At 45.9% G+C, this 14,744-nt stretch overlaps 1 protein-coding gene across 1 annotated transcript in view; it reads right to left on the bottom strand.

The window, feature by feature from the left end:
• Positions 1-13,379, bottom strand: part of LOC149324009 (very long chain fatty acid elongase 7-like) — a 75,731-nt gene extending 62,352 nt beyond the window's left edge. Inside the window, exon 1 of the mRNA XM_089513157.1 lies at positions 13,194-13,379. The gene's annotated coding sequence lies outside the window, so the exon portion shown is untranslated. The remainder of the gene's footprint in view (positions 1-13,193) is intronic.
• Positions 13,380-14,744: the final 1,365 nt, after the last annotated feature.

Here is a 14,744-nt window from a genome sequence, read left to right as displayed (position 1 = left end):
TCTCTTATAGGTAGTCCATAGTATCCACAGAACTCTTCTCCATATCTCAGATGAGTTGATTTTTTCCCCTATCAACTTTCTTTACCATCCAGTCCTCACATCCATATAGTGATAGGAAATACATGGACAATCCTAACTTCAATGTTCAGTAAGATGACTTTGCACTTTAAGATCTTGTCTAATTCCTTCAAAGCCACTCCTCCAAGTGCCTCTTCTAATTTCTTAACTACAGTCTCCATTGATTAATGCCTGATTCACTGTTGACACTGAAAGCATGTAATTATTTCATATTCATGCTTTTGTTTCTTAATATTCAGTGTTAAATCTGCCTTAGCACTTTCTTCCTTGGCTTTCTTCAGCAATTGTTCCAGGTCTTCACTATTTTCTGCTAATTGTGTGGTATCATCTGCACCATCTTAAATTGTTGGTGTTCCCTCCTCCAATTTTTGCACCTCCCTCCTCCAATCCTGCTTTGTGCATGATATTTTCAGCATACAAGCTTAACAAATATGGTGATAACAACAAGCAATAGCAATTTTATTTCTATATCACTAAGTGCACTTAAGCACTCCATAAGCAGTTTACAACTGTAAGCTAATCCCACCCAACAAGCTGGATATGCATTTTAGTGACCTCGGAAAGATGCCAGGCTGAGTCGACCCTGGAGACCCTGACTGGAATTGAACTCACAACCTTGAGGCTTGTGAGTAAGTGGCTACAGTACCAGCATTTAACCACTTTGCCACCAGGGCTCCCTAAGCAGCCTTGCTTGAACCCCTTTCCAATTAGAAAACATTCTGTTTCTCTGTAATCTGTTCTAACAGTAGCCTCTTATCCTGACTACAGGTTACATATCAGGATGATCAAATGCTGTGGTGCACTAATATTATGAAAGCAGTCCATAGCATTTCATGATCTACAATCAAATGCTTTGCTGTAATCCATAAAGGAGGTGCTGATTTTCCTTTGGAATTCTTTGATTGTGCTCCATTATCACTGTACATTTGAAATGTGACCCCTAGTGCCTCTTCCTTTCCTAAATCCTGAACATCTGGCATTTCTCACACCATATATGGTAGAAGTCTTTGCTGCAGAATTTTGAGCATGGCTTCACTTTCATGAAAGATTAATGCAATGGCCCTGTGGTTACTGCAATCTTTTGTGACTCTTTTTTCAGAGACTGGAATGTACAGTAAACCTGCCCCTTATGCAGGGGATCAATTCCGGACCCTCCCGCATAAGGGGAATTGAGCATATGCTCAAATCCCATTCAGAATAATGGGGCACACTCCTGCAGTGTGCCATGGTTTTGATTGGGGCTTGCCTTCCACGCGAGCTCAAGTCCACGGAAGGCTCTGTAGACTGCTGTTCTATTGGTATGCCATCTGTTCCTGGTGATTTATTTCTCACCAGTGTGCTGAGTACAGGTTTCATTTTGCTTTAATATGGGTCATCTTCAAACGAATCTTTCATCCCTTCATCTCTTCTATGTAGTTCTTTTGTGTATTTTTTCTAACATTTTTAAAAATTTCATCTTGGTCATGTATTGTGTTCCCCTGCTGACTGTAGAGCACTTATCTTTTTACACACGACAAAGGGCTAACTTATGACCCTGTGGATGCTGCTAGACTGTTCCTTCCTTCTACTCCATGCATGGACAATTGTGAGTATTACAATACCCATAAGGACACAAGGTACCCACCTGCCTATGTATTCCAAGGATTTACCCATCAAAACCTTGGAAAACTGGATTATGTTACAACATCAGCTCCACTGCAGTTCCCACACACTGTGGGACACAACTACTGAATCAACTGAGTGCTGATCCTGAGTTAGCAACAGAATCTAGTTAATTTATTAGGAGAAAATCACCCCAACCCCTAACTGTAAATACTTGGGAATGATGACATGGTGTATCCTCATTCCTAATTAAAGCTATCAATGTTTTCCTGTGTTTCCCATTGTCGCACAAAACACTAGTGCAGGCATACAACTAACATTATTATTGAGAATGTAAGCCTGCCACATCATATAGATTGTGGGATTGGAACAAACCAGAAAGTCACTGAATTCCTCTGCATTCTGTTCCCTGCTTTGCATTCCCACAGCACAAGACTCCATGCCTTCATGGCATGTTAACCTTCCTCATTCTGAGTCAGACCAGTACTGTCAGAAGACTCTCGTGGTTTACCAGTATGTCAAGAGATCTTACTATCCAAGTTTCCTTTAAATTAAAAATGATAGAAATCTCACATACATCAATCCAATGACATGTGGTTTACACACATCAATGTCTGTTGTATTTTTAATTGTATCTAGTAAGAAAAATTAGGTGCCCAAATTATATTATGCGAAAAGTATTTTATTGTACAAAATAATAAAGAAACACAAAAGGTAAAATTGTAATACACAAAAGTAGGCACTCCAGTTTTGTGGGCAATATAACTCTCAAATCTATATACAAAATTTATGAACTAAAAACTAAAATCCTTGATAAAAGAGGAATGTTGTTGCCTGGCACCATGAAGATGACACTGTTGGCATGAAGTGCACTTCCTAGGACAGGGCATTTCATAAGCAGAGTGTCTTAACCAAGAAACTATCAGCTTAACATCATCCTCTTGCAAACAACCAGAAGTGGTCTTCTGAAGGTAAACCAAGGGCCCAAGCAAGTAACATATAAGAAGATGTTCATTTAAAGATAGGGTAGTACCTGACTATTTGTTATTGCCGGACTGCAATTCCCATTGCCTCTCACCATTTGTTATCCTGGGTAGGAATTACAGAAGTTGCAATCCAGTATTTGGAGGGGCACAAATATGCCATCTCTGCTTTAGATCAGTGCTATGTGATCTAAAAGTGGTCTGTGAACTGAGCCTTCAGCTGCCAGTTTGCAGCTAATTTCTAGGGAAACCACAATATGTGAATAATAATATGGTAAAAATATGGCAGTGGTTCCTAGCACACTAAGAAGAAAAATTGCCAGTCCATTACGTCAGATAGCCTGAGAAGCATTGCTTTAAATAAGCTGCCTCTAAGCTGTTTAACCCTTTCAGAAGTCAACACCAGTTGAACTGGGCCCAGAAAGAGAGTGGGAGCCACTGCAGTTGTTAAGAGTCCCAGGTAGTACCTTGGCAACTCTATCTTGTACTAACTGAAGTTTCTGCACTGTTTTCAGAAGTAGTACCTCCACATAGAGCAATCCAACCATGTACAGCAATCCAACATTGCAGCAATCCAACCAGGAAGTTACTAAAGTACAGAGACCACATGTCTACAGGTTCTGCCTTGAATAACTTCAAACAGATATTTGTGTTACTGCTGTACTTGTATTTCCCTTTTCCTCTGAGCAGTAAATTTGCAATTTCCAACTGATCTCCCCCTCTGGGTATTGGAAAAGCACAAGGCTACTTAACCCAACCACATAAACTCAAAATTTACTCAAAATTACTACCCTTTGGCAGTACTCATGAGAGCTAGCTCCCAAATGTGTGTGTGTAAAATTGTAGCCCTTACAATGGAAGCGCATCTGACTGCTAATGTACATCTTTCCCCATACTGGACAAGTAGTTGAGAAATATCAATTTTAACACCTCACACAATTTCCACATGCAGTGATGCTGGAAATGTTTATTCAGAGGCAGGTGCCTCTTCTTTCAGTAGGACTTACTCCTGAGTGGGCTTGTAAGTAAAAGGTGTTTCTAAGCTCTCTTTGCATGATTCATGCCACATTTGGATATTGCCAATACAGGAGAATAGTCCAGTGTACATAATAACAGTTTAATCACCTCTCAGATTGGGCAACAAGATAAAAATTCTCTTAGTATAATGGTTTGAGTGTTGGACTCTGGCCTAAAACACATGGACCAAATAAGGTGACTTCTGACTGCTGTGGGGGCATGGCGTTCAGATGATGCACACCTCAAAGCAGCCAGAAGCTGCTCTGGTACCATAATCCAGTCCTTTGGACTGGATCAAAAAGGAGCAAATATAATCCACCTCCTGGTGACACTGGTGTGGGACAGCTGCCGTAGCCCCACTTCAGGAGCAAGCCATGCAGTCACTGCAGTCCCAGCCTGATTTCTGCCGGAGCAGCCTCTGACTGTTCTTTACTGGCTATGTGCTTTGGCCCTAAGACTCTGAGAGGTAAGGGTTCGAATCCCCACTTAGTCATGGAAACTCACTGGGTTATTATTATTATTATTATTATTATTATTAAGCTTTATTTATATAATGCTGTAAATTTACACAGCACTGTACATACAATCTTTTAATTAGACGGTTCCCTGCCCTCAGGCTTACAATCTAAGACATGATAGAAAAGGGGAAGGGAGTTGAGGATGAGTAGCCACAATCTCTTAAGAGGAAGGCAATGGCAAACTTTGAACTTTATTACACTGGAGCAAGCATCCTCCACCCATCATTAAATTGCCATTAAATCCCATCAATATCACACAATAATGGTATGGTTTTCACACTGTTGCCATTATCATGCCATTATCCCATGGATAAAGAGGCAAAATCGCACCTCTTTTTATCCATGGGATTTTCTCATGAATAAAAAGTGGTACGATTTTGCCACTTTCTTCACAGGATAATAGTGAGATAAAGGTGATGTCGTGCAACACTATGTAAAAATTATCCCATTGTTGTATGATATCGACGGGATTTAATGGCAATTTACAGACGGGAGGAGGATGCTTGCCTCCCATATGATAAAGTCCTTTGTCTGACTAAATCTTGCCAAGAAAACCCAATGATAGCATTGCCATAAGTGAAATTTGACTCAAAGTTGACTCAAACAAGAACAAAGAGCAGCTTTCTCCAATCTGCTGCCTTTGCAGTGTTTTGGATGACAACTGACATTATCCCTGACACTGGCCATACTGGCTAAAGCTAATGGGAGTGGGGGGCCATATCCATTCCCCAAGCTAGGAAGGCTGCTCTAGATTTACAATCAATCTGAATTACTTAAATGAGCCAGTACGTAAATGAAATAAGTATGGGACGATGTATTTCTTAAATTTACATCCTTATTTTTTTTCTACGGTAGAACACAAGGTGATATAGAGTGGTGCTACTCCAAGAAGTGATTTGCAGATCAACTCTAGTCTGCAAACTATCAGCTGCCATTCTGCAGTAAACTTCCAAAACACTACAAAAATATAATAATAATATGCCCCTAAAATACCAGTCCCTGGCACATGGGGGAAGGGGAATCTGTCACATCAGATAGTGTGGCCAAAACAATGAATACTATGAATGTAATTCCCTGAATATTTGTTTTCGACCCAAAGGAATAGGAAGAGATGAGATGTGGATCAGGAATTGGGGTGGGAGGTAAGAAGGAACTTATTCTTTTCTCCATAATGTTTAGGCACTAAAAGCTCCAAAGCTGCTAACAGGGGTGGGAGTGGGATGTTTTTTAGCTGGGAAAAAATGTTATGGAAATAATAATTTCAATTCCTCCATATGGCCTTGATCCAGATCACTGCAGCCCGTATGTTTACTCTATACCACACATACCATGAATCCATAGCCCGCTTTACTTTTAAAAGTGTAATACAAAGTTATGAGCCCTGTGGCCCTCTCAATGTTGCCAAACTACATACCCCATCATGACTCACCACTGGCTACCCTGGCTAGGACTCATGGGATGTAAAATCCAACCACTTCTGAGCAGGCATACATTCCCCATAGATCAGCGGTTACCAACCTTTGTTGGGCTGCAACCCCCATTGTGGCTGAAAGTCCAGTCCAGCAGCCTCCCTGATTGGTTGGGAGGCCAGGAAGGGGCAGGACACTGCCATTTTTATGTCTTGGACGCACAGCGTCCAGACGTGGCGCACTGGAAGTGATGCCGCGAGTGCCGCCTCGCGCTTCACAGCGCCACTTCTGGGGGCCAAAAAGGAGCACCATTTTGGCACTCCTTTTTCGCTGCGGCCAGAAGCCTCGCGGTCTGGCCGCTGGGGTTTCCCGCTGCAACTAATGGCGGTGGCGGCAGACCGCCCGCTTTAGGGCGGTCTGTAATGCACCTTTGTTTCAAAAATCCTTACATATGAGTATCATAAGAGCCACCACGGTGTAGTAGTTTTAATGTTGGACTGTGACTCTGGAGATGATGTTTCAATTTCCTGCTTGGGCACAGAACCCCACTGGGTGACCTTGGGTGAGTCACACACTCTCAGTCCCAGAAAACCCTATGATAGGGTTGCGTTAGTGTCATCGGTAATTCAGAAATTACTTGAAAGCACACAACAACAAGTATCATACCCTGAGGTACATGTTAATATTTGCGTTCCAAGCTGTACTTGATCTTTATGGGCACATGCCATTACCTTCAATATTGAAAAGGAACAAAAAGCCATTGAGGCTTATTTAGGTATCTATTTAAATTATAAGCTGCCTTTCTCCCAGCACTGTTAATAATAGCATTTAAAGCAAAGTACAGCTATAAACATGGGACGTTGTGGCTCAGCAGTTAAGACACTGACTCTAATGACTGCAAGAGCAGCAGGTCAGCAGTTTGAGGTCCAAGCACCATGCGATGGAGTGAGCACCGTCACTAGTCCCAGTTTCTGCCAACCTAGCAGTTCAAAAGCATGTAAAAGCGCAAGTAGATGAATAGATACCACTTCAGTGGGAAGTTAACAGAGTTCTGTGTGATCATGCTGGCCACATGATCAAAAAGTCATCTTTGACAATGCTAGTTCCCTCGGCTTAGTAACTATGATGAGCACTGTTCCCTACAATTGGACACAACTAGACACTCTTGTCAAGGGAAAACCTTTACCTTTAACTACAGCTATAAACTATTATTAATTTTGGTGAAATGGTGTGTTGTGTGTAAAGCAGATCACACCAATTAAATCTCCAGCAAGTTTTTTTCTTTATTAAGCTTTTCTATTGGTTACCAAGAAATCTGGGGAGACAGAAAAGTAATAGAAACAGCAAAGGTACATTGATGATTTTCTTGGCCAAGACTAGTTTGTGGGAATATTTCAGTTTCTTGGCTGCATACACCCCAAACACTTTCATAACTCAGCTGAAATTATTTAGTGTAAATATTACCAACAAACAATCTATACCCTGTGAGACAGTCATGCTTACCTAAAGGCTTAAGCCAAGGTCTAATACATTTTCAGTATAGTGTAAATATATACCAGGATAATTACGCTGGATTCCACAGTAGTGCAACTGACTGAGCTCACCCATTGCACAACCCTATGTACCAAATCAAAAGTGAGAGTAAGGCCTAGGTGTAACTTGCAGAATGATTGGCTGCTGTAAGGATTATATTTATGCAACCTCTGAAAAAGTGCAAGTGCTTGCATAATATTTTTTTAATCTATTCTAGTGCCTCAACAAGATTTTGGCCTTAAAATCAGTTATGTGTTGGACACTGTGGTAGCTCATAAATTAAAATCATGCATACTTCCAGAGTCTGTTTGACTGCCACTAGTAACATCTCTCACCTTTGTCTACGATGGCTGGGACCTGCAGTTCAGCAAAATCTGGAGGACAGCATGATTCAATGCAGGCAACACAGAAGCTGCTTGTACAGAACACCAGCCACATAAAAAGAGAAAATCTATCTAACTGTTTATTTACATGCCATAAAACTATAATTATTCCCATCTTCTTTCTCATTAGTATGATGCAGGGTGGCTGGCTGAGGAAGAATATCTTCCCCCTAAAAATTCACCAGACTCCAAATGTCAATATAGTCCATTACACTGTCACATCTCCAAATCATTTAACTCCAGATACTGTTGGATGGTAACTCCCATTATCCTTCACCATTGCCAATGCTGGCCAAGGTTAAGCAGAGTTGCAACATCCAGAGGGCCACAAGTTTCACATTCCTAACATGGGGCCTCTTCTCTTTTTTGGTGTGCATCTGCATATGTAAAACATGAATACAATGAACAGGTGTTTGTACATACGTGATACTGGGAGACTCAAAAAGCCTGGAACAACCACTTTTCCTTGTGGCAAAGCTTGCACTGTTGATACATGAGTCAGATATCTCTTTGCCACCTAGCTATGATAGAGTAATCATGCATCCTGACAATCTCTCCCAAAGATTAATTTTACTGTAGCTGTTCCTACTTCTCAGGGTAAAACAACTTGCCCAGGATCAGCGAATTACTTCATGGCTGATTAGAACTTTAAACATAGTTTTCAGGATTCACAGGCCACACTCAACCTCATTGCTGTGGGGTCTGGAGATGGGGGGAATATAAAAAGGAAGTAATTGGAAACTTTACAGATTTAAAAAAGAGGATATTGGTGAAGGAACACCAAGGTTATACTTTGAAAATCACGGACAACATCTGCTTTATTGCAGGAGAGAGAGGTGGGGGGGGGGGGCAGCAGCTGGACAAACAGTGTTCAGTAGACCATTTTATTATTCCTGTTGTTACAATAAAGTAATTTAATTCCTACTTCCAGGCATTCAACAAGATTCAGAGCTGGTCCAATGGCTATCAGCAAACAGTGCTTGCCAAATACCAGCGGAATACTTCTAAGCTTGTCTCATTGATAAGTATTCTCCATTGGTCATTCAACTTGTCAGGCCATAAGAGTTAATATTAAGTAGGTAAAATGTCACATAGCCTACCTTCCTCACAGGTTCCCCCACCCCACCCTCTCTTAATCACAATAGGTAATGGGTGGAGGTTCAAGAACAAGCAGAAATTTAACCCTTGGCCATGCAAGTGAGCTAAAATGTGTGTTAGAATAGTATATGATAGAAGAATTGGAAGGGACCACCATGATCACTGAATCCAGCTGCCTGCCATGCAGCTAAAGCACTCCTGAGAGAAACCAATCCAACTTCTGTTTAAAGATCTCAAAGGATGGAGAGTCCACCCCCCACCCAAGGCAGCCTATGCCACAGTGCTTTTCAAACTTGTGTCCTCCAGATGATTTAGACTTCATCTCCCAGAATCCCCAAGCCAATGGTGGATTTGAGCACTGGACTATGACTCCAGAGAGCAAGGCTCACATCCCTACTCAGCCGTGGAAATCCACTGGGGTGACCTTGGGCAGGTCACACTCTTCCAGCCTCAGAGGGAGGCAAAGGCAAACCCCTTCTGAATAAATCTTCTCAAGAAAGCCCCGTGATAGGCTGCCTTAGGATCGCCATAAGTCAGAAATGATTTGAAGGCACACGACAAAACTTGGAGGGCCAGTTTGAGAACCAGTGTTGTTCCCTTCAGATATTTAAATATCCCTTCAGATAGTTCAAGATGGCTATCTTGTGACTCTCAGCCTTCCCTTCTCCAAGTTAAGCATACCCAGCTCCCTAACTCATGCCTGCTAAAGCTTGGTTTCCAGACTTTTGATCATCTTGGTCATCCTCCTCTGCTCCAACTTGCTGTTATCCTTCTTGAACTTTGGTGCCTAGAACTGGAACATAGTATTCCAGGTGAGGTCTGAATAAAGCGCTACTGCTTCCCTACACTAAATTCTTCCTGATGCAGCCTACAGGTGCACTTGCCTTTTGGCCACATCACCCTGTTGACTCATGTTTACCCTGTGACCTACTAAGATCCTTTTCACACATTGTGTTTTCATGCCAGGTGTTCCCCATCCTGTTTTCCTTACTTAAATGTAGCACCTTGCGTATATCCCAGTGGAAATTCATTTTGTTGCTTTAGTGCTCTTTCTCCCATTTGATTTAACTTTCATTTGGCAGGTCTCCCCTCTGCATCTGATCCTTCTAAGACTGTGTGTGTTATGTGCCTTCAAGTCCTAAGGGGAACTGATCACAGAACTTTCTTGGCAAGATTTATTCAGAGGAGGTTTGCCATTGCCTTCCCCTGAGGCTGAGAGTGTGTGACTCACACAAGGCCACCCAGTGGGTTTCATGGCAGAACTTGGAATCGAACTCTGCGCTCCAGAGTTGTAGTCCACAACTCAAACCACGCTGGCTCTCCCTCTTAAGATTAATTTCACAAAAGCCTCTGCAAATCTTCTAGGAAAGCTCAGGCTGCCAACTTCTATATTTCATAGTGGTAGGATTCAAAGATATAGCAGTGTTAGTCTGTAGAATCAGTATGTAGAGAGATCTTGTAGGACCTTTGAGACTCACTGAAAGAAAGAAGCTGGCAGGATGACCTTTCCTAGGCTTAGGTCTCCTTCCTCAGATGCATTTGGATATAACAATAATAATAATAATGTAGAGTGATCTTGTAGCACCTTTGAGACTCACTGAAAGAAAGAAGTTGTCAAAATGAGCTTTCCTAAGTCTACTTCCTCAGATGAATTTGGATATTATAATAATAATAGTAATAATATAGATAGATCTTGTAGCACTTTGAAACTAATTGAAAGAAAATGCATCTGAGGAAGTAAACTGAAGTCTATGAAAGCTCCTGCTACCAATTTCATTTTTTCAGTGAGTCTCAAAGGTGCTACAAGATCTTTTTACATTATTACTATATCCAAATGCATCTGATGAAGTAGACTGAAGCCTAGGAAAGCTCCTGCTGCCAACTTCTGTCTTTCAGTGGGTCTCAAAGGTGCTACAAGATCCCTCTCTCTCTCTGCAGATCTTGTCCTGACTTCCCAGCCCTGTTGAGGATGCCAAGAGCCTCTGGATCTGGAAGGGCTGGGTGAGTGAATAATGCTCAGGTCCCAGGGCTGAGACACCCAAGCAAGGCAAGGGAGGAAAGCAGTCAATAACACACTCCCCCCTCACTCTCTCTCTCTTCTCCCATCCTCCCTCCATTCCTGTCTGACTGGCCAGGCTCCCAGGACTCCCACAGCAGAGCCTCAGGGGGGATGCAGAGGAGGGAACCACTCCGTTCCCAGCTGATACTATCACTTTGCAAGCAAGGAAGGGCCCTGCCCCTTGCACAACGCCTGGCATGCCCTCCTCGGTGGCAACAAGCCCCTACAAGCTCAGCGGGACCTATTGCAACAGCAGCAGCAGCAGCAGCAGCAGCAGCAGCCGCCGCCGCCCTGGAGGCAGGCAAGGCTCCAGCAGATGTGGAGATGATGCCCAGCATGCAAACACAGGCTGCCCCACCTTCTCAGGGAGGGAGACTCAGGCTGCATCCAGACTGAAGAGATACCCCGGGTTGGCCCCGCTTTAACTCTTTGTCTGGCTCTTTGCTATGGAATTCTGAGAGTTGGAGTTTGCTGTGGGGCCCAGAGCCACAGCTCCAACTCCCAGAATTCCATAGCCCTGAGCCAGGCAACAAGTTAAAGCGGGGCCAAACCGGGTTATCTCTCCAGTCTGGATGCAGCCCCGGAAACGCTGCAGGACTAATCCCAGGTTGAGACCTGGGCTGAACTGCCCTGGCTCAGTGCTAGGGAATCCTGGGAACTGTAGTTTATTTGTGGCACCACCAGAGCTCAAGGTCTCTCAAAACGACAGTTTCCAAGAATTCCCTAGTACTGAGCCAGGGCAGTTAAAGCGGTCTCAAACCGGATTGTTTCTGCGGTGTGGTTTAGACCTTCGTCCTTCGCTGCTAGAACAGGAAAGGAAAGGAAAGAAAGAAATGAAAGGGAGGGAAGGGAGGAAGGAAGGACGAAGGAGGAAGGAAAGAAAGGAAGGGATGGAATGAAAGGAAGGGAGGGAGGGAGGAGAAGGAAAGGAATTAAGGAGGGAGGAAGGAGGAGGGAAAGAAGACAGAAGAAGGAAAGAAAAAATTAGGAAGGAAGGAAGACAGAAGAAGGAAGGAAGGAAAGAGGAAGGGCTTGAGGGACCAGAGGCTGGGTAACTGAGGAAAGGGCAGGCAAGAGGGCCGCCCCTTCTTCCTTCCCCAATGGCCAACCTGCAGCGTCTGCCCCACGAAACAGACCAAGCCCCAAAGAGAGAGAGAGCCATCTACGCTTTGCCAGAGTCAGGAGCCCAGAGTCTCCCGAAAAGACATGTGCTTCAAGTTAATAATAATAATAATGATAATAATCCTGCATGGGGGAGTTTTCTTCGCTGCTCGGAGGGAGGCTGCTGGAGTGGGCTTCCTGCCTGGCAGCCTTCCTTGGCCCCTCGCCGGCCGGCGAAGGCCCCCTTCCCCCCCAAAGCCCTTCCCTCTTTCTCCCCCTCAGCTCCGGAGGACCGGCCCTTCGCATGGTCCTCCCAGGGAAGGAGGGAGAGCCCCCTCCCAGGTCCAGCACCTTCTGGGGAGGGCTCCCTCTCGCCACAGGAGCCACGCCGAGCTCTCCCTCCCCACCTTCCCTCGGTCAGACGCGGCGACACTCCCCATGGCCCTTCCCTCAACCACTACTCCGTGGCCTTCTACCGAGGGGCCTTCCATCGCTGGGAAGGAACGACACTCCCTCAGGCACCAAGGAGCTGCCTTCTCCCGAGGTCCCTTCCCTTGGATGCTAATGCAATGGTTCCCAACCTGTGCCCTTTAAGACAATTTTGGACCTCAGCTCCCAGAAGCCTCAGCCAGAATAGCCTGGGATCCTGGGATCTGAACTCTCAAATCCCTTCAAGAGCACACTTTGGGAACCGCTGAGCCAATGAGTTGCCTTCTAGGAACAGCCCTTCCTTCAGGTGCCGTGGCGGGAAGACACTCCCTCAGGTGTCTCTTGAACGCTCAGGAGCCGCTTCCTCCCAAAGGCCTTTCCCTCGGTCCAGGCGGAAAGTGGGGCCGGGCCGTCGGAAGAAGGCAGTGCCCGGGGCCTCTGAGGGAGTGCCTTCCCGCCCGACTGATGGAAGGGCCGCCGGGAGAAGGCAACTCCGTCCCGTCTGACTCTGAGGGAAGAAGGGCTGATGGGAGAAGGCACATCCCCGGTGCCTGAGGGGGATCTGGGGGAGTGTCTTCCCGCACCGACCGACAGAAAGGCCCCAGACCCTGGGAACCCGCCTTTTCCCGACGACCCTCCCTTCTGTGGGGAGGCGCTAGACCCCCTCCGACCCCCCCTTGCCTTCTCCCACGGCCCTTCCCTCGGTCTGGACGGGGCGACACCCCCTCAGACACTGCCTTCTCCGGACAGCCCTTCCCTCAGCGGGGACTAGGCTAGAGACGCCCCCTCAAGCGCTGGGGTCCTCCTTCTCCCGAGAGCCCTTGTTCCCAGAGTCCTGGGGAAGGGGGCATCCGAGGGAATGTCGCCTCGTCTGGCCGAGGGAAGGGGTGGCGGAGAAGCCTAGCGCTGGAGACAGGGGCAGCTGGCCGGGCCGAGCGGGCTCTGCGCCCAGGGCCGTGCGTGAGCCCCGGATGGCTGCTTACCTGCGGCCAAGGCGCGCGTCCTGGCTTCCTGGAGGAGGAGGAGGAGGAGGAGGCCACTCGCAGCACCAGCCACCGGCAGCTCAGCAGCGAGCGAGTGAGCGGAGAAAAAGCAGCAGCTCCAGGGTGTTTCCCAGCTGCCTTGCCCAGCCCTGCCCTTCTGCGCCCGCCTTCCAGGGGAGATTGCCGGCCGGCAGGCAGTCAGGGAGGGGGAAGGAAAGGCAGTCCCCGCCGGGGATTGGATCATCCATTGGCCCAGGGAGCGGCCCTGAGTCACTGGCCCCCTCCCTCCCTCCCTCCCTCCCTCCAGGGACACGTGACGCCCGGGGCTGGCCACTGGCCAGGAAGGCAGCCTGCTAGCCACCTCTCGCTCTCCCGCTCTCAGCCTTTGCAAGAGCAAAGCCCCAGTTTGTGGGCTGCAGCAGCAACAGGTGGAGGGCCAGCCACCATCCTCCTTTCCTCTGCATTTCAGCCTTCTCTCCTGGAAGAAGGAGGAGAGTCCTAGAATCCTGGAGTTGGAAGAGACCCCAAGGGCCATCCAGTCCAATCCCATTCTGCCATGCAGGAACTCTCAGTCAAAGCTCCCCTGACAGCCTCTGCTTAAAGACCTCCAAAGAAAGAGACTCCACTCCGCTCCGAGGAAGTGTGCTCCACTGTCGAACAGCCCTTACTGTCAGGAAGTTCCTCCTAATGCTGAGGTGGAATCTCTTTTCCTGGAGCTTGCATCCATTGCTCCGGGTCCTAGTCTCTGGAGCACCAGAAAACAAGCTTGCTCCCTCCTCAATATGACATCCTTTCAAATATTTAAACAGGGCTATCATATCACCTCTTAACCTTCTCTTCTCCAGGCTAAACATCCCCAGCTCCCTAAGTCGTTCCTCATAGGGCAAGGTTTCCAGACCCTTCACCATTTTAGTCGCCCTCCTTTGGACATGCTCCAGTTTCTCAATGTCCTTTCTGAATTGTGGCGCCCAGAACTGGACACAGTATTCCAGGTGCCCAAATGTCCTCCCTTTAGAGAGGACTCATCCGAGTAAAGGAGTAAAATAGGTTGCTGTTGTAGCTGTTTTAACTGTCTCCATATTTTATTTATTAAAACAATAAATTAACATTGTTCAAACAAATTTACAGATTTCTTATCCACTTACAGTCTCCCTCTAAGTCTTATTATAATGACGATAGTAATATAATGTTTTGTAGAGGTTTTTTGGGGGGTGAGGTTTTTTGGGCTAAGTGGCCATGTTCTAGAAGAGTTTGTTCCTGCATCTCCGCAGATGCCAGCCACAGATGCTGGCGAAACATCAGGAATAAACTCTTCTAGGACGTGGGCACATAGCCCAAAAAACCCACAAAAAACTATGGATGCCAGCCGTGAAAGCCTTTGACTTCCTAATGTTTTGTCTTTTCTTCCTTTTGCTTCCAAATTTGTAATCCATTCTTTCCCTCCTTCTGTCTTCCACTGCATTCTTCCTTTCCTCTTCCTCACTCCGAACCAGACTTTTATAGGAGGAGTAGGAATAAGGAGTGACAGAATAGTTGAAGGCTTTCACAGGC

Source organism: Sceloporus occidentalis, unplaced genomic scaffold (genome assembly GCF_023333645.1).
Source record: "Sceloporus occidentalis isolate IW3139 unplaced genomic scaffold, rSceOcc1.0.p SCAF_1, whole genome shotgun sequence".
Lineage (NCBI taxonomy): Eukaryota > Metazoa > Chordata > Lepidosauria > Squamata > Phrynosomatidae > Sceloporus > Sceloporus occidentalis.
This window is presented reverse-complemented; position numbering and strand designations above follow the sequence as displayed.